Below are 21,257 nucleotides of genomic sequence, written 5' to 3'. Positions count from 1 at the left end.
GATGAATTAGGAGTTCGCCTAGCACTAAAGAATGGGATATTCCAGGAATAGAAACTGTGTTGGCATAGGCGTAGAGACCTGCAATTGCACAGCATGTTCTAGGAATTTCAAGAAGCATGCTAGAGCTTGGATGTTGGGAAGTTGGGCGTAAGATGTAAGAAGGGTTTAAAGATGAAGGTTTGTCTGATAGCTGTAATAGATGAGGCTAGGCAAGAACCAGAGGATGAAGAGCCTTGAATGCTGTGCTAAGGAGGTTGTTGATTGTTCTGGGCAATAGGGAGCCATCAGTGTGTTTTAAGGAGTGAAGTGGTGCGATTCTTGGTGGCAGTGCAGAGGATGGAGTCTGACTTCGTTGTGAAGAATAATGGTCCAGGGAGGCTGAGGCTGTTGTTAGGTGAGACAGGAGGGCTCAATAAGGTGTTTAGCAGTTCAGATGGAGATGAGGGAATGGACTGGAAAGGTGGAGTCTAGGCCAACAACTGAATGTGAGGCGTCAGAGGGATGGGTTTCCAGAATGCTTGTGTTCAGCTTGGGGAACTGAGTGGATATAGATACCATTAATTGAGGTGTGGATAATGGCAGGAATTGTGCACTGCAACACCAGGAGGGATTTTGCAGTTAAAAAGAGAGGCCTAGAATTAGAGATTTGGAGTCCTCCACTAATGGGTAATATTTGCAAGCATGGAGCTGGTTGAGTTTGCCCAGGGCGATCAAATGAATACAAGAAGGAGGGCCATTTGGGTGGGTTGTCCTAGGGATCAGCAGCGTGTAAGGGGTTGACAGATGATAGCCATAGAGATTGGAAAGAAGCCCTAGAAAGAGAACCTTAGAACTGGGAAGGAGTGGTGCCCCAAGGGAAAAGGAAAGGAGAATTTTTTAAAGTTGGGGTACTTAGTGTTAAAAGTCAATTAGCTAGACTCTGGGAAGGTCAAGGCAAGTTGTGGCTCATAGAAATAGCAATTTTGAAGTAAGAACACATCTAGACTTATTGACTCAGAGCTTGTGTTGGGCATCAGGATTGTTATTTACTCATTTTAGATGGTCAGTACCTTGCATTTTACTCTTTACTGTAATTTCATGGAAACAGATTCAGTCACACTGGGGTCCTGGGTTGCTTAAAGGATGCATATTCTGTAGACCTTAAGAAACGTCTGGCAGAAAACAATGGGTTATGTTTATTTGTAATCTCTCTTTTCCTAATTCTGAGGAGGAAATTTGCATTGTTTTCTTCATCTAACTTTACCATTGGCTACTATATTTAAAGAAGCAGAGGACACTGAAATTTTAGTGTGAGTTTTGGAGAAGGCGTAAACAATTTCTCAGAAAATAAAAGGAAATATGCCCAGCCTCTGAGCACACCCCTTTAATTGCTCATACCAAGCCTTCAGACATTCCCCTAGGGGGAAAATTAGGCTCCCCGCCCCAGGTCCCAGGATTCACCCTGTTAGCAGCAGCAGTGAGGAGCAATTTATGTGCACAATCCCCCTGTTCCCCTTCTCCTTGGGTGACTCCCCAGGTTAGCAGTCAAAGACTCAGAAAGGGGTGATACTATGCTAGTACAGACAGATTATATTAGAAAACGTGATTGAGCCAACTAACATGTAAGTAAAAGCAATAGCCGACTGCAAACTGGGGGCGGCTCTGCAGTCTCTTGGGGGATCTTAAAGGATTTTGTTAGGTTTTTTAAAATGCCTGGTGCCTCCAAATGTTCTGAAGTTCATACTCAATATGTAGTGTCCACTTTGGAGTTTCTTCTGGATGAAAATAAATGAGCAAGTGGAACGCTTGTTAGTTAAAATCAAAAGCACAAACATGTACGGCCCTTTCAGAAAGCAAAATGTCTGTAGGCATCACTGGACTCCAGCACATCTTTACTCTGTTTTCTCCCTCCAGCCCTTACCATCCTAAGACGCTGCTTCACCACTTCCTCAAGGAAGCATGAACAGGAGCAAATTAAGTTTCCGAAAGTAAAGTTGGATCCTGTTTAAGTAGATTAGAGTCTGGCATACCATTTAACTTTATCAGGCATTTAAAGCGGAGGATGTACACTGTAGCCGGCTGTGACTTGCCAATTAGCTGGGCTTTCCCCACTGTTTCTGGTTTGGCAGGGACGAGGTGGTTCACCCTGCCGCACTGCTGCCTGCCAAGGACACATGGCCAGCTCCCGGCTTCCTGTCTTCCTCTTTGTGTCCTGGCCTTGCCTTCCAGGGAGCTGCCAAGACAGCGTTGCCAAAAATCTTCCTTCGGAAAGGTCAAGCAACCTCAAGTCACCTATGCCAATATTTGTGTTTTCTTTTTAATCCTTCTGCGTTCGACTTGGAGAAAAGTGTACAACTGACCCTGCAGAGAGTGGAACCTGGGGTCACTTTGGATCTTGGATAAAGAACAGAGCCCAAAGAATCCCTTGGCCAGTCAGGGTCTGATGCTTCTAGTAGAATTCTATTTAAAGCTCTGTGAAGTGTGATAGAGTTCAGAATGGTTCAATGTGGATTTGGATTTAGTTTGCTTTTTAGGATTCACTATACACATGTGATTTTTGGCTGAAGCTGACTCCTGGTGCATCACATGGCAGGGAGAGAGAGAAAAGTTGAGACTGGTCTTGGCTTAAGAATTGCATTTTTGTTTGTTTGTTTTTTGAGGGCCGTGTAGTCGCATGCTACTTTTTGCTTTCCAGTTTGGTGTCTGTGAGTAAGCATCCATGTAAGCAGTCTGAGAACAGTACACAAGAGAGTTGACTGGGGTGCCTGTTGCAAGTGCCACTTTCTTGGCCCCAGCACTGCTGTACGAGTCATAGCCACTGGGGACGAGATCAAGGAATCTGAATTTTTAACAAGCGTCTCGAGTGATTCTGATGCTCACTAAAATTTGTGGACTGAATGTGTCGCTGAGTGTGAAATAAAAATAAGGCAAGTAGCGTTTATTGTCACCATACGGCAAATTGTTCCACTTGTCTCTTTCAGTTAATCTTTTTAGAGACCTAGAGCTTCATTGGATCTTTAGGTTGTATGCAAACCAACAACAGCAATCACTTTTAAGAAGATTGAAATTTTTTAAAAAGCTAATAATATAAGAAACTTTATCCAATTGATTTTCTCTTATTTGAAGCCTAAATTTTAAGATTTTTAATAGGGCTTTTCCTATGACACGTGGGGCTACCACAGTTTGGCCACAGCTCTGGCAGGGCTCCCTCCCTGTAGTCCACTGTGAACGATGCTCCTTGGGGGTGTGCAGTGGGATGGGTTTAGTGGTACCTCTCATAAAAGGAAAGTTCAGTGTCTCTAGTATGTCATAATGCAAAGCAGTTTTCTTCTCCATCTTGAAAAACTTCCATTTGAGGAATATGGAGCTTTTAAAGTGTCCAAAACTGAGCCACCTACTAATTTCCGTGACTGTTGGCATTTAATCGAGGGGACACTCTCTGTTCTGCCTGTAGACTCAAGGAAAGTTCAGCATGACCCAGTGTTCTCTTTGGCTTTTCATGTAAAACTGTCCACAGCATTTTCTTCCTATGCTCAGTTTAAATTTTCTTTTGTGCCTTGTGGTGTGCTATTGTTGTTGGTAAGGGTGGTGCACCCTTGAACCGTTTTTGTCCTTGTTTTGTAGCATTCCTAGAGATAGGCCCAGGATACCTTTGTAATTTTACTATCTTTTTCTAAACTATTCCCCAAATTTGCTGAAAAGCTGCAGCCTCGGGGGCACCTCTGCCTTTCTGACATGACTAACAAACACTACACTGATTTGGAACACATGTTCTGTCAAAGTTTACCTCTAGCCTTCAGTTCCAAATTTGCAACTTCAGCATCTTCCATTGAAAAGAAACAGCATATTCTTTCTTAAACTCCCCCTTTGCCTCCCCTTGAACCATAGTCTTTTATAACAGTAATAAGGAAATGTGGTTATGGATATAATTGCCATGAGGCAATTGTACCCTAGAGGGCTGGCAGAATTTTCTTTTCTATATCTGAGAGCTGGGCTCCATCAAGAAGCTCCACTTGCAAATAACTCAATTAGAATAATAACAACAGTGTCTTTATTTTTATGGCAAGTTTCCCTATAGAGATCAAAGTGCATTGGAGACATCCTATCAGATTCATTGTTCTAATACCCCAGTGGACTGGAATAAAAAAGTTTTATTATAGCTCGTTTGAGATAGGCAATTGAGGCAGAGAGAGGTTAACTGACATCCCAGAGGTCACAAAGAAAGTCAGTAGGGGAACTGCAGTGAAAAATCAGGGTTTCCTGTTACTCTGCAAGTGATCAAGCTACATTCTTTCCTGGCCATTGTAAAGGATGAGAATACAGCACAACCTCTTTTAGGATTGCAAAATAGTGTAGGTGAAAGTGCTTTGAAAATTGTAAAGGTGTTGTTGTTATCTTTACCACTTAGTACAAATGGCAGGTAAGAAAGAGCCTTATTTTCATTATCTAGTTGTTCAACTTACACGACATGGATTTTGCAAATTCGAGATTGATTGGCCCCAAACTGTCAGTCATCTTGATCAATAATGAAGGAGTAATGAAAAATTACATTTATAATTCTGTGTTAAATAATACATTTAAGCATCTTATAGCTCTTTACAATTCTTGAACTTAAAAAATTCCATGAGATTGAAAACAAACTTTGAACAGATTAAGAAGCCAAAGATCAAAGTTTCTCTGGTTAAATAAGCTGCCTGACAAAAAACTTATCCAAGCAGTCTGATTTTTTTTTAAGGTTTTTACTTATAGGTTCCATAGTTCTGAGAGTGGATGGGATGAATTTAGGCTCTATTTCTTTTTTAGTGAGAATACGAGAATTGGGAGTAAAATTGCTACTAACCTTCCAATCTGATTTCAAGGAGCCTTGGAGGACACGTTCTCTGGGGAGGAGACACAATTCACTTGATGTTCTTAATTACTGTTGTTTGCTTTGTGGTTAAAGGTGGTGTATTTTGGGGTAGGGCTGTTGCTCCCCAAGTGCCCCGTGTGCTGGTGTTGGGGAGGGGCAGGAGTGGCAACATTCCCTCCCTTGAACAGGAATCCCCTTCTACAGACTAGGTGCTGAAAAATCAGAAATGCCCCCAATTTTATCAGGCCTTGCCTTCTAATGGGGAAAAATGTCAAGTTAGGTGAAATATAAATACATGGGTTTTAAAGCTGTCTCTTCGATTTTCCAAGTTCTAGAGTGTGTTCCTGTTTCTTCCCTTTAACCCAAGTAAATGAAGCTGTCTTCCACTTATCGTAGAGCCTCCCTGTGGGTCTCAGGGGAGGAGTAATGGCCCTGAGACTTTATCTCATCATCACTGCGCCTCTTGTTGTGTCTTAATGCTTAATGAATGTTAAGCTGAAAACAAATCCAGGTAAACAGGTGAACAGGAAGTAAAGTTCAACCAGTGTGAACCTGTTTGTAAAAGGACATAGGAAGAAAGCATCCATCTTAGGGGAGCCCTTTTAGCAGGGCCAGTGGACAGAGGGGATGAGTACTATTCTCTACCAGTTGATTGCATTATATCAGCAGATTTATTCCAGTTTTGGTAATTTCTGAATGATGTTAATAGAGAGTTTCAGATATTATTATTAATTTATATTTTCTAAGGAAAGTTTAAAAATCGCTTTCTTAAGCGTCCCTTCGTTTTTCTTTGAAATGCCCTCACTGGATTCTTGGGCTCTTTTTCCCTCTTTCGCCTTATCTATTGTATTTTGGTTTTCATGGTATGACACACACGTCCATAATACCACAGAAGATTCCTGCCCGCTGAAAAGAAAGCTGAGCAATGTTGTCACTTTAAAAACGCACAGGTCACTTTGAATGGGAGCCTTATCTGAGGAGGAAGCTTTGGCTTGGGATCCAGATTGGGCTAACCTAACTTTTGTATTTAAGTTGGGTCTGGAGCCCTGACTTCATTGCAGTCGCTAATATTGCCATTGGGCAAACAAACCTAAATAAATGAGAACGGCACAGCAGCACAATAAAAGTCTTCTCATTTATAGTTTGTATTTTCAAGCAAAACCCAGAAATTATCATTTTCTTTGTGATTATTTCTCTGTTTCATGTTCTTGCAAAATTAGTTGGATTTTTATCCCATCTTTATTTCATTAGAGTATTCCTTAGCCATAGAGTTTGCTGAAAAATCGAATATTTTGTCAGTGAGATGTAAAATGACAAGCATTTTTTTTTTTAAAATAGCTGTTGCTCTTCATTGCATTTCTTAAACAGTGTCGCAGGAGGGAGAAGTGCTGTACTCCTCTCAGGCAGGTGACAGCTTTGCAGGTTGGTGATGGAAACTGAAACATCAAACCTTGCTGTATTTGTTAGCTGGTTCCAGTTCTGCTTAGGTCGGTTGTACCAAAAGTCCTTCACCTCTTCCAGGAGTTGAATTAATGGCTTCAGTCCAATTCTTGGGCAGAGAGACTCCACAATTAGCCCTCTCTGGCACCTGCGTTGGCATTCTCAGCCAACATGCCAAGACTTAAGATTTCCTTCCAGGTCAGGCGTAGCACATTGTGGAGAAACCTAGGGGATGTCACACCTAGAGATTTAATCTTTCCATGAGTGAGTGAGTGACAGAGAGAGAGAGAGAGAGAGAGAGAGACGGGGAAGCTGGGTTGAGGTGGTATGGCCCACCTCCAGTGTTAAAAATATCATTTGCTTATGAACTGTTTCATTGTTATTTTGTTCCGTTATATATGCTGTGACATTTGTAAGTGGATGGAGATTTTGTGTTTATTGGCTTCCCACCAAATCTTCAAATACATTGTTGGAAGGTAGAGATTAGTTCTTCTCTGCTCTATCAGCCCATTTCTAGGAGGGTGCCTCTTTAAACCCATTTCTGGACCAATTACATCTGTCATAATTTCAGTTATCTGTTTAGTATAATGTAAACAGTTCACTTTCATTTGTTTTATCTTGCCTTTAACTGAGTTATATATTTCTATGTGATAGTTCTTAAATCACAGAATTCATGTACAGAGTACATTGGAAGAACTGGGGCTAATTTCTTATTTCTTATTGTCTTTTTTTGAACTGCAACTTATAATGAATGTTTAAGTTTAGAAAAATATGTTTGTAGTGAAAAAGCTGGTTAAAATTTAGATTCACTTTCTGTCTGGCACTAGGCTTCCTGCCCTTCACCCCTATTACCAAAGAAACTCAAGGACTATTTCTGTCTTGTGGTCTCAGCATTATTCCTGTGGCTTTTAGTGTGTGTGCAATAAGTCTATTGTCATGTTATGGAGGTTGTCTCCTAGCTTTATCCATCGCACTATAATTTTCTCATTAAAAATAAAAGGGAGGAGTGGGAAAATGCAAAAAAGTGGAAATTATTGCTAGACTGAACTTTTTGATCATTTGTTGCTTATTTAGACTATAACCTATTTTCTTTTTTCAATTAATATTTATTCAATTAAATTTACCAATTTTGCCTTAAGTGGCATAGACTGGCTAAAATAGATTTTAGGCTCAGATTTTAAAAGATTTAGTAAATATGATTTTCGGATGATACAATCTCCATATGCTGTTCGGTGGTAACAATCACAGACTGGGACAATACTGTTTAAAAGACATGAAAATAAAACTTTGGGGCATGAGAGTTCAAAATGTTGGAGAGGAAACACAGGGACGTGGTCTTGCAGTGCAGGGCTGGCAGCTGGGTGCACCCACCAAGCACCAGTGTCATCCTGTTCAAGTTTCATCAGAAAAAGTTGGCAACATGTGAATCGCTGCTTTATGTTCTCCATGATGTCACTTCCCTCCAGTGGGGCTGTTATCCAGCACGCTGTAAAACATCAAGTATATCCATGCTCTTTGCATTTGTGATTGTAAAGTTTGGGCATTGTGACTTCATCTACTTCCCTATACGTGCAAACATAAATATTTTTATCTCCTATTTGTGGAGTATTCTAGTAAAGTGTCACAGATTATGTAGTTCTCATAGAAGAAAGTACTTTTGTCTATTCTGATTTTATGACTTTTCCTATGTGAAAATGCCGGATGTCAAGTGAGGTTTGGTGAAGTATTTGCTAGAGAAAACAGAGTAATGTGGAAATTAGTTCTCTTTTCAAGTGTGTATTGTTCTTATGTTGATGTATATTGGTGTATATTTAAGACAACCGTTTGATTATCTGCACGTGATACTGTTAGCCATTCAGACAACTGATAAGCAATTCAAAGTTGTTTGTGTCATGAGATATAAATAAATGTATTGTGTTCTATGAAAATAATCAGAGTCATAATTGATCCAGTCATGTTTGTAGGGAAATCACATACACAAGAAAAAACCCAAGTGTCTTGTAACTTGTTAAAAGTTAGAGAGAAAGACTAACTGCAAGATGGTAAAGAAGAAATAGTAAACTTGAGTGGGTAGGTGGGAGTATCAGAAGATCTCCTGGAAGAGACATATTTAGAGCTCGGCACCGAAAATCAGAGTAATTAATTTTTTTTTAACCTTGATTATCCTTATGCACCAATATCATGCATTGTAAAAGACTTCGGGATGTAACATTTTATACTTAATACTGAGTGGTGGCAGTAGTTTCTCACCTTTTTTATGGGAATCATAATAAATAGTTGAAGTTTATTAATATTCTAAATGATACTATATTTAATCTGTCTAATACTGTTAATTGTATTACCTGACATTTTTTTTAGATGAATATGTCAGACTTCAGAAAACACATATATCTGTCAAAATCTAGAAAAATAGAGCTCCTACCAGAGTCCAATAGAAAGAATTTCATGGGGGGGGGGGACCAGTTACAATGATGGTAGAACAGGTAAAAGGCCAAATGGGCAGTGAGGCAACCCAGACATTAGTATCGGCAGGAACCCACTACCACAACTCAGGCTGGAGGGGAGAAGGGAGAGGTGGTGTTACCAGAGTCTTTGAGCCAGAGCTGCCTAAGGGGAATGGGGACCGTAGAGAAAGGGACCCATCCAGTGGAAGCTGGAACCACAAAGGAGACCTAGCCATCACTTGAAGACACCTGTCAAAGCAGAGAGAAGGGGAGAAACAGCTCCCCTTCTTTCTTCCTACCCTCCAAATTCCCAAACTCCTGCAGGTGCCTTCCTTTGGTTGGACCTAGCCTGAAACCAGTTGTTCACAGAGCTAGGAAATGTAGTTTGCAGGAACAGAGTGAGGGATGGCTCTGAGGACAAATGACCACTACATAGCCATTCTGATTAGGGGGTGGGGTGGGGGGATGGAATTGCGGTAGGTTCAAAGCATTACTTTTGTGGGAGGGATTAAGTTTATCATATCAATTTTTTTACTGGCCTGGAGTTGCTAATTTTTTTATCCTACCAGAAATTTAGTTTATGATGTTTCCTCATAGCATTATTGTTAGATGCTTGTGAAAATTCTCCATAAATGATCATGTTGGTTAATTTTCAAATTTTAACGTACTTTAAATGTCAGGAAGAATTTGATCTTCTCTAATTAGAACTAACCTTTAAAACCCAAAACAACAGGTGACAGGCTCAATTGTTCCAGTGGCAGTTAGCTCTGACAAAGAATTGTAGGCGACCTCTTCCTCCCCTTTTCCATCTTTTGGAGGTACCAAGAATGGACAGGGAAAAGTTCAACTGCCCTTGTAATCAAGCACTGTCTACAACTTGGAAATAATGATGTGATTTCTTGGTTCTTTTGTGATTTTTTTGGAGGTTGGGTATGCAGCATAGTTTGTTTTTTGATTGGAAGGCAACGTCAGTTTTGAAATGGCAGCATAATAATCAATTTGGAAGATTGAACATCAGCCATGTGTAATGTTATGTGCAGTGAAAATAATCTTCACGAGCATGGGAGATGAGTCTGTGGTAAGAAACTTGAAGTTGGTCTGTGTTAAAATTTTGTCACATCTGGAAGGCATTTGATGTATAAAATTACATAGGTTTGATACCATTCAGAGTTGAGACATATGGATGGGACATTATGCAGAAACTTGTTCTTTTTCATACTCTTTAGATTTAGCTTAGAGATTTTTGAATCATAAGGAGTCCATTTGAATCTCTATTAAAGATAAACTGAGTAAAATGACAAAATGGAAGGAATGTTGAGCACATGGTACAGAGCTCTTCACCCTTACGCTCTCGATTCCCTTCTTAAAATGGGTAGCCAGTGGACATGCCTCACATCATTTTGTTCCCACTTGCCAAATAACCATGGTAATGTGCAGTGGATTCCATGGTAAGCTTCTATAATAGGCTCTGTATTATTCCTGGTGAAAATTAGCTGTATTTTTAACTTTCCTCTTAAAACGACCATTGGAAAGAATATTGCCCCATAAAATTATAACAAATCTTCATATTTCTGTTGGGTTGCAAACTTTTCAGAGTTCTTTCAAACATATTCACTTGTAAGAATAATCTTGATCTTCTCTTAAAAAAAGAAAAAAATCATGTTAACCATTTGTTTTTATTTTATCCATAAAATTGAGTTACTTTCCTCTCATGCATAGTTTTAATTTGCAAGAGGAAGTTACTGTCTCCTCATTTGTTTCCTCATTTTATCCTTCTTCAAAAATGTTAGTTCACATGATATATTATTCAAGTAGTTTTCATTCCTGCTAAATTAGCTTTTGCCCTGAAAGCATGGGGACACAAGTTCTTTAGGCCACTTATCAAAAATCGTTAGGACATCAGCAAGTTTCGTTTTATCAAGTGACTTCTCTGATTTTTTCCTCCAATAATATGATAAAGTTATTTTATAAACAAAAGCAGAAATGAATGTCTGACATACAAATCTACTTTACCTTGGTAGAAAGTATATTATCTTTGTCTTACTTGATTACTCTGCTAATCATTATGCATCTTTGATTAAATATATACATTTATTTTTATATAAATATATCATCATAGACTTGAGTCATGATTTAATAATAAAGCAAGGGCTAGTTATGAATCATATATAACTAATAGGGTATGTAAAAAACCCATTCAATTTCTTGTCTCTAAGCTCACATAATGATTTAAACATAAACATTGTAATGATTTGGCAAGTATCTTTTTACCTAACGTAATGGAGAAATCTATTCAAGTAAAAAATTTCTTTTTAGGAACACATGCCTTAATGATAAAATGAGCACTGAAAAAATAAGAATATGACTTTTTGGTCATTGACTGAATCAGTTGCTAAATTTATATTTGTCGAAAGGTTGCAGACGCTTAAAAAGTAGAATATGTGTAGATAATAACCAAGTAAAATTTATGATTGGCGTTACTGGCCATTTATTATAATTTGAGGAAGATGAAAGATGTTTTAAGTGCTATCAGCCATCAAGGCCTTGTTCACTGTAAAACAGTGGTTATTTACTCAACAAGTGTTGCTTGAGCATCTGTTATATGCCAGGAATTGTGCTAGGTAGTGAGTAAGACTAACATATATCTTGACCCCGTGAATTTTGCCATCAGCAGGAAAGCTGCACACTAATCCTATCCTTTAATTACCCATGTTGTTAGTGTTTTCAAGAGGAAGTGTCTAGTAAAAACAGAGGAGGACTAACTGGGCGGAGTTTTTTGGGAGGAGGTGGGGTGAAAATTAAACCTTAGAGCATATTTAAAAAAAAAAAAATCTTAGCCTTTCTCCGCAAATACTTGTGCGTATTTTCACTGTTGCATGGAGTTTTTTCCCCCGTCTTATTTCTAATCCTGTTGGAAATGAGTAAGGCTAAAAACTCTTACCTCTTCCTTATCCACTTGTAAGTGATTGGGCAAGATGAAAACTGATTCAGGCATGAAGTGGTTTGCCCAGGGTCAGAGTACAAGTGGTTGGCAGTTACTGAATGGAACCCAGGAGTTCTGACTCTCCGGAGAGTTTGGAATAAACATGTCCTACTCCCTGAGAAGAAAAATTGCCAATGAAATATTAGAAAGTCTTGTGTCTGGTTTTAATCTAGATATAGAATATTAAATTTTAAGTTTTGGGAAAATGCAAGAAACGACATAGCACAAAAGGGCCATGTGTACACAGGAATGCGGTGTGGGTAGAATTTAGAGTAATGTGTGAAGACCCCAGGACAAAATAAAGCTGATAAGTAAGTCACTGTGCCAGGCAGTGTAACAAGTGCTGCTCAGGACTTTGGAGGTAAAAGGGTATTTATTTTTCCATGCTTTCCTTTTAAGAGAAAATTTAAGACTAATAGGATCATAAACATTGCATTTGGTTTATGTTGACATTTTGCATTGATTTTTCAGTTTGCCTCCATAATTATGTTCTTGAGTCTGATGATATTCTGGTTTTCATTTCCAGATTCATATTTCACCAGCATTCTCTATGCACTACATACCTTGCTATAAAATGCAGGTGTCTTGGTTTCCAAGAAAAGGAAAAAAAGTATGTTACAGAGTATAGCTGAAATCTGCAATGTCTCCCAGATGGGAAAGACAGAACATTCATCTCATCTTTTCCTACTGGATCTGGTCAGGTTTTGGAAAGGACTTCATTGTCATCATGTGGCGAAGCGCATTGGCAAGTTGTTCCTTAAAGGGCGCAGTGGCGTGTTCATCTAATGTTGTGAGATATGGGCCGCATTTATGAAAGATTATAAATCTTACAACTCTCTTCAGAAACTTAAAATACAGCTGGAAGTGTTTTGCTTCCAACAAACATGCAATCTTCATAAAATTGGAAAAGAAATGTTTTGAATAAATAATGTTTTGGTTTATTTCCCTCTAGTGCGAGAACTATTTTTTTAGTCAAAATCATGCCATAAAACTCCTCCTTCCTCAACACTAACACCCTTGCCTCTGTATTTATATTTTGCTGGTGCATTTAAATTTTTTTTTTTAAGTATGCCAGATTGCTTTGCCTTGTTTTTAAAGATAGAAAACTGGATTTGCTCCCAGGGACTCTTTCCCTAACTAGGCCAGTTTAAAAACTAAACAAGGATTGAGTCAGTTAATTAATTTAAATGAGATTACAAATCAAAAACATATTACGCAATCTTGATTTAATTACCGCATTTTATTTACTTAATTGAAAACACGCTGGAGAAAGTTAGCAATCTTGACAATGACCAGCATGGCGTCTTTGCATTCTATAGGCTAAAGGCATCAAAAGCAAGACGCGTGGCTGATCCTGGTTGTGACCTCTGGTTCACTCAATCCCTGGATCAGTACAGAGTCATTGAACTTAACCTTAGTCCAGAAAGGTCACATAGAATTATCCCTGCTTCCATTTGTGGAGGTTTCGGGGCTAGTTAATGAAGAAGTACAAACCGCTGGCCAGAGATGTTGGTAAGTTTAACACATTTTGTGCAGAAGTATTTGTATCTGCACTGGTCCCTAGTCCCCTGGCATGGACGGGTTTGGTTTGCTCTCATATGGGTATGTGATTTTTTTTCTTTTCTTAAATTTCAGTGGCCTGTGCTTTTTGGCTAATTCCTTGTGGACAAATTTGGTTTTAAGCCCAAACAAATCCTTATTTTAATCCTTGAGATAGGGTGCTTTGTACCTAATCCTCCCGTTAAACAAAAATAGTGGCTCTGTAAAAGAAAGCTAGGGCCAGCGCTGGTGGCCTAGTGGTTAAAGTTCGGCTCAGTCTGCTTTGGTGGCCCAAGTTCGGTTCCTGCGTGTGGAACCACATAACTCGTCTGTCAGTTGCCATTCTGTGGTGGCAACTCACAGAAGAACTAGAAGGGCTTACAACTAGGATGTACAACCATGCACTGGGGCTTTGGGGGAGGGGGAAAAAAAGAGGAAGATTGGCAACAGATGTTAGCTCAGGGCAAATCTTTCCCTGCAAAACTAAAAAATAAAAGAAAGTTAAATAATAGAACTAGTAGAATATATAGGGATAAGAAATAGAGGATATATTGCATGTCTACTTTCTTGTTCTATGTTTTTCTTTGCTTAAGTTACTTCATCTGGAAGGAACCTCAACATAGCAACCTCTTTTAAAACTACGTTTTGCTATATTGAGTGTTATATATATAATTTTTATTTCTTTTGGTGAGGAAGATTGTCAAAGTCCTGAGCTAACATCTGTTGCCAATCTTCCTCTATTTTGTACGTGGGATGCCGCCACAGCATGGCTTGATGAATAGTATGTAGGTCTGCACCCAGGATCCAAACCTGCAAACCCTGGGCCTCCAAAGCAGAGCATGCGAAATTACACACTATGCCACCAGGCTGCCCCCTATATTTTAAAATCATTGTTAAGGGAGATCTGAAGGTATAGGGCTTCAGATGAGAAGTAATATAGATTAAAAGACATGATTAAGGGATGGCCCAGTAGCATAGTGGTTAAGTTCAGTGTGCTCTGCTTCAGCCGCCCAGGTTTGCAGGTTTGGATCCTGGGCATGGACGTACATACTCATCAAGCCATGCTGTGGTAGCATCCTACATAGGGAAAAATAGAGGAAGATGGGCACAGATGTTAGCTCAGGACCACTTTTCCTCCAGCAAAAAGAGGAACATAGCTCAGGGCCAGTCTTCCTCACCAGAAAAAAAAAAAGCCATGACTAAAATATGTAGGAAACCATTTCTCCCGAATATTATTATGGCTCTGCAAAACTATTCAGAGAGTTTTAATTTCTCTTTCTGCTCAGAACTGGGTTTAGGGGAAGGGGTACAGACTCAGCATAAATATGTCAAGGACTCTGTTAGCAAAGCAGCAGAGTTCACGCTCCTCATGGATAGCTGGCTAACCAAGTTTTGCAATGAGATGGATGTCACATAATGAAATGTCCTATTAAGAAGAGATAGAGAGACAGAAGCAGAAAGAGAGAGGAGAGAGAGAGAGAACGAAAGAGCATTTTCCTACACGTTTACATGCTTGTGAGAGATAAGGAAAGCACTTAGTTTTCCCATGTTCTTTCTTTGTGTTATTCTAATAAACATTTAATAGAAGAGAAAGAAAATATTGTAAAACTATAGTTTTGTGTCACCTCAATGGATGAAGCAGTCCTCCATTAAAACTGAAGCTGTATAGTGTTTTAACTGTGCTGGAGAAAAACATGGTAAATTATGTAATCGGAATTGTGATTAAATAAAGCTAACTCTGTAAATCCCGAGGAAATCGGTCACTGTGGAAACTGCCGAGAGGGAGGCAGGACTCTTCGGGCAAAGAGAGATGAAGAGAGAGAGGGAGGTTTGCCCAGGAAGAAGAGTTTTTTCCCCCTTCCCTTTAAAAAGGAGGATGTTTTTATCTTACCTTTTTGTGTTCCTGTTATAAAAATGCATGCATTTGTAGCCTTTCCCTCAAGTTTCTGTATGATTCTTACATCTTGATTTTTCTCTTTAAGTGATTCTTTCTGCCATGCTGTATATTTAATTTGTAAAAATATACTATTGTAGTATGTCGGTAATTAACAATGTTTGGGAGAGAAAGAAGGGGACTATTCTAAGCCTTAAAAAAAAAAGTCTCATGGTATTCTTTAGTTGACAATGGGCTATTTCTTTACCTGCTTAAAGCAAAGAAGTATGACAAAGGGGCCCTTTATCACATGATGACTAATTTTAGTTCTAGCAAGAGGCTATCTGTAGGTTAACAGGTTACAGTGTGGGTTTCATTTACTCTTCTGGTATCCCTCGATAGAAAAGCTATATTGTTAGAGAGCCATAGAATTTTAAAGCCTGAAGGGACCTGACAAGTTACCTTGTTCAATCCCTTCTTCGCACCAAAGTGACTATAAATTAAAGTCATGCCTCTCAAATGTGGTTTTCTCGTTGATACGCAAGTCGCGGTGTCGGAGAAGAAAATGAATTCCTGGAGTAAGTTGCATCTTGGAGTAGAAAGATAGCTTATATGGAAAGGTCATTAAAAGCTTCTTGGCCTCCTCCTTGCAAACTACGGGCCTGCTGCCTGCACCCCCACCAAACATCTCTTCCCTTTGTAGGAGAGAGCCAAAATTTAATTTCTGACTCAAAACACTTCCTCTTATCTACCCTCTCCCATTTCCAAATATTCCTTCAGAAAGGAAGGGAAGCAGAACTGAGAGACTCAGCCCTGGGAATTGGGCATCTAGCCCCTTTCCTTGTCCCAAAGCTTTGTCTATTTGACTTCTAATGTATATGTCTTCACAGAGGGGGCATGCCTCGTCTTTCTTCTTTGCACACTTCTGTAGTTTCTAGACAAGTTTTCTATTCATTGGATTTCCCAACCAAATGCGTCAGGCACTGTACCAGAGATAAGGGCTATAACACTAAATAGGGCAGCATCCCTGCCTTCATGAGTTCAGCATCTAAGAAGGATGACCTCAACATGGAGGACTTTAGGGAGAAAAAAGAGGGACACCCTGTGCAAAGACTCAGGGCATCAAATGTAGGTGACACATGCAGAACTGAAGGGCTAAGGTATGACCAAGGTGTTGGTAGGACTCAGATCAGGGGACCTTGAATGGCATACTGAAAACTTGGAGTTTTCCCTCTGGGTATTTGGAATACATGTAAGAGTTTCAGCAGAGAAGTAGATTAATCTGTTTTGGGTTTTCAAAAGATCGCCTTGGTGGCAGAGTGGAGTATGTACTAGAAAACTGTGAAATCTGTTCATTTTTCAACACTGTGTTCTTAAGGTCACCTCCCTCTGATATCTTTTATAACATGCTCTTGCCCATCCATCTGGAGAAGGACCAATTGTTCCCTCTTGATACCTACTCATTTATAGCATCTATCACAGTATATGTTTTCATTTGTAAATTTCTATCTCTTTGAGCAGCCTCTGAGCTTCCAGAAGGCATAGAATGTATATTCTTCTTTTAAACAATATTTTAAAGGTCATTCTTATAAATTACATGGAAATTTGAGATGCGTTTTTGGAGAATCTATTATGTTCCAAATATCAGCAACTGCAATATAGGAGCTCCATAAATCTTATTGATTCTCATTTAATTGATGCTTACGTTAATGACTTCAAAAAGTCTTCACAGTTTTGATGATCCACCCACATCAGATAATTGAGTTCATCCACCCTAGAAAGTTAGTGTGCAATAACAGATATTTAACAGGTCATTATTTATTTTCTTATCTTATATATTTAACAAACATTTTATTGGACTTCTACCAGATTATCAGTAAAACATTAGAATTTCTTATGTTTAGCAGAGAGAATACAAACTAAATTTGATTTGGAGTCGGCCCTTTATTTTTTTGGTGAGGAAGATTGCCCCTGAGCTAACATCTGTTGCCAGTCTTCCTCTTTTTTCTTTTCTCTCCAAAGCCCCAGTATGTGGTTGTATATCCTAGTTGTAAGTAGTTCTAGTTCTTCTATGTGGGATGCTGCCATGGCAGGACCTGATGAGCACTGTGTTGGTCCCTACCCGGGATCTGAACTGGCAAACCCTGGGCCTCTGAAGTGGAGCATGCAAGCTTAACCACTCTGCCACGGGCCGGCTGCAAGTTGGCCCTTTTATAAAGCATCAGTTAGTGTATAGACTTTAATGATAATTATTTCCAACTTAGGTAAAAAGAATAGCTAAAGGTTAAGTTTTCATGTCCTGCTTCCGTGGCCCGGGGTTCGCTGGTTCGGATCCCGGGTACAGACATAGCACTGCTTGGCAAGCCATGCTGTGGCAGGCCACATATAAAGTGGAGGAAGACAGGCATGGATGTTAGCTCAGGGCCAGTCTTCCTTAGCAAAAAGAGGAGGATTGGCAGCAAATGTTAGCTCAGGGCTAATCTTCCTCAAAAAAAAAAAAAAAAAAAAAGAATAGCTAAAGGATTTTTAAGTTTCTGAAAAAGGTTTTGAATGTATTGGTAAATGGTGGGAAAGAAGAGGGAGATTAGGGGAAGGTAAAGTTCCCAGAAAGCAGTTAATCTACTGAAAGAACATTTAGTTTTGCGTGATTTGAGGATTGCATCATGACCGCTCAAGAAGCAGTGTGTCTGAATGGGTGGCCCATCTACAGAATAGATGTTTTAACAGTTGCCACGTGACTTTGGACAAGCCGTTTAGATCACTTAGTTTCCTATCCCCAAATCTTTCATAAAATTGGGTCACTAGGGAAACCTGCTCACTCCTTAGGTAAAGTTTAGATGTTAAAAGAGCCACAAAAGATTCGCTGCCTTTTCAAAAGGAGCAGATGAAAGGATTGAAGAAAAGTTGGTAAAGGTCATGTTGGGCTATGACCTGGGGAATCTTTAACCTGGGGGAGGAGAAATTGATTGAGTTAAAAAAGTAGTAGTTTAGAAATAACTTTAAGTAATTTTTTTCTAGAAAAAATATAATGTGTTTAATTCACACTTTTCAAACATAAACAATGGGGAATTGAGATTTTTCTAAGTATGCAATACAAAATGTGTTTCACTTCTACATTGTGTCCAGTCAAGTCAGAAGGAGGCAAAGAAACATAGAAAATACAGATTGAGATGAAGGGAGAGAAAATGAGATATGGAGGGAATGACAGCGGAGTGATCCAGATCTGCTACCTTCAAGACCCATTCTCCTCTTGTTTCTCCACTGCCTCCAAATTTTTCTAGACTCAAGACCCAGCACGCTAGGCAGCTCCCAATCCCCATTCTTACCAGCCTTGTTCCTCAAAGACTTCAGTCTTTCGGAAGGTAATTTTCATCCAATGGCTGGTATCTGCTGCCTTTTGAGCATGACAGCTCCTGAGACCTCGCAGAGGCAGTAGTGCCTTCCTGCCTTTTGAGGAAGGTGGGACTAAAGAGGCACATAGGAATTCTCAGGAGGGCACGTACTCGTCCACGTTCAACTGATTCGCCACAGAACTTTAGATGCTTGCCTTGGGTTGGACAGAATTTAATCATCTCCTTTTTCTCCCTGAGAGATAGTCCATTAAAATATTAATCATTTTTTGAATGTGGCCTCTATGTTTAATATCTTTCATTGACTGATTGTGTAGGATGTGTCTGACCAGTGCTTGATGCTTTATATAATAAAATCTTTGTAACACTTCTATGAGGTAGATGGTATTATAGTTTTAAAGATCAAGACCCCAAGGCTCTAAGAGTTAAGTAGTTTTGCACAAGATCACACTACTAGTGAGGGACAGAGTCAGGATTCTCTATAGCATATTAAGTACACACACACACACACACACACAGAAGACTTGAGCAAATGATGGAAGTGGTTAAATAAAACCTTTGGGTATAGAGTAATTTGACCTAGGTGGTGAATTGGAAGGGTTTTAGATGTGGTCTGAATAATTCCCTCTCTGAAGTTAACCACAATAACAGTTCATTTTTGGTTTCTCTGCCAACTGTGACTCCCTAGTTACTTCCTTTTCCAGCGGTTGGAATTAAGTGACCAATATAAGGTGACTAAGAGTTAAGAGTAGATTGTAGAGTCAGGATTTACAGTCTGGAAAGTAAATGTCCTCGTGCTTGCTCCCTGAGGGGCCCTCTTCTATGTTTTTGGGATCCAGTATATGTTATTTTACTTCAGGAGAGGGCACAGATTTGGGAGTGTGAGGGAAAATCTGCCATTGTGTGCCAATAAGTACCAGATCATTCTAGAAAGGGGAATTCTTATTAGACGCAAGTGTGTGGCTCAAATTTAGATCTACTTCAGCTTTCCCTCAAATGCCTGTGGTTGTAGTAGTTATATTTTTTCAATTGAAGAATTTGGTCTGCAGTTGTTGGAAAGAGGGAGAAAAGGTAATTTGCAGCAGAAAAGAATAAGGGTTCCCAAGCAGGATGTTGTGGTAACGGAATGCCATTGTTCTAACTGAGTAATGGAAGACACTTTCGTTCTTTACTCTGCTGAACCCAAATTCTAGCAACCAGATGTTGGGAAAGAGTTTTATGATACCATTTGGAAGTTGACTTAATTAAAATGCTAAGGCTCATGTAGAGTGTAAACTCCTACCCTTTGATGACAGCCTTAACCTGCTTCATGTTGTGTCATCATGAAGGTGGCGCTAGCCACCTTGAGTATGCATGTCTAGAACTCCATAAATGTGGAGTAGCTTTAGAGAGAAAAATAAAACATGGAGGCACTCTGGTAAGTGGACGTGTTATGCGTTAAGTAGGAACTTCTCAGAATGTTAGAGTCACTTGAGAAGTTAAGCTGGATTGTAGTATTAATACTGAGGGACGTTTGTCAGAGAAAGTCAAGGCAGAAATAGCGGAGGCTATAGCAAAATAATATAATTAGTCATTTTTATGTAACTGTCACACACTCCATGCCTGGAAAGTGGCCAATGTTGTACCATCTTTTATAGGAATGTAGAAAGAGAAAGATTGAGCTCCTAAGTTATAAGTCACTGAGTCTTGCCACAATTCCAGAAAAAGTAGTAGAATTCATGGGAGATGGCAGACAAGTTTTTTAGGTAGTACCCAACTCTCTTTGACTCTGCAGGAGACTCTAGGCAGAATTCTGACTGCAGGAGTAGGCCCTACCAGTTTCTTTACTTCCATTTTGGGGAATCAGAAATAAATTGGAGGATAATGTGGGAATCACAAAGTGCATTTGCTGAGATTTCATAAAAACTGTTCTAGGGCAAAAAGAAAAAGCCAATTAAGGAAATGGGATGAAGGGGAGCATTCTGATCTTAGCATTAAATCTAGTTAGCAGGCGTGAGGCAAAGGGCAGAAATAACCAAGTTTTATACAGAAAGAAGCTAACAGGATGTCCTTGCATTTAATAGTAGAAACAGCAATTGCGGCACGTGAGTCACTTACATGGAACAGCACAATAACCCTGCTGAAAAAACCAGCAGGAGATTTTTCTGCTTGAATAAGACTGGATCCCTGTCTTAGGTACACTGGCAGCGCTTCCGGGAGGAGACTTGTCTGTGGCTACCTATCACATTCTGTTGAAATTCACTATCAAGTTCAAAATTGCCTTTTCTAGGCAAGCAGAGAAGGCTGCTGAATCTGAGCCATCAGTTCCTCCGGCATTTACTGGAAGCCTAGTGCTTTCACAGCCATGACCGGCACACTGAGGAAGACACAAAAGAAGTAGACAGAATCTCTGCCTCTGCTTAGGAGCATGCAATTTAGTTGGGGAGACAAAGCTTAAATACTAGAACCAATAAAAGAAGATTACAAAGCAACCTGCAAGTAAGTATATAATAATATGGGGCAAATGACACAGATAAATGCAGAGGAGACATGGAGGAAAGAGGAGTGAACAAAACACAACACTGTCAGATTAGTTAGGAAAGGCATGTTGCCTAACAGTAGTATAGTCTCCATGTTCCTTTCTGTGGCATCGACGAGGAATAATGTGGGATAGGAAATTCAGATCTACTACATTGATCCCTTCCTCCTTATCTGCAGATTGTGCCCGTCTATCACGGATGGAAATTAAATTGATCCAACAATTTGCTCTCCACAAAGCCACGTTGGTTTCTACCTAGTAATTTATGCTTTTCTTGGTGTT

General features: G+C 39.5%; 1 protein-coding gene across 7 annotated transcripts in view; it reads left to right on the top strand.

Annotated features, from left to right (window-relative positions):
• NFIB (nuclear factor I B) overlaps positions 1-21,257 on the top strand; it is a 226,093-nt gene that overhangs the window by 113,050 nt on the left and 91,786 nt on the right. The gene's annotated exons all lie outside the window — the stretch shown is intronic.

This window comes from Equus asinus, chromosome 23 (genome assembly GCF_041296235.1).
Source record: "Equus asinus isolate D_3611 breed Donkey chromosome 23, EquAss-T2T_v2, whole genome shotgun sequence".
In the NCBI taxonomy this organism is placed as follows: domain Eukaryota; kingdom Metazoa; phylum Chordata; class Mammalia; order Perissodactyla; family Equidae; genus Equus; species Equus asinus.
This window is presented reverse-complemented; position numbering and strand designations above follow the sequence as displayed.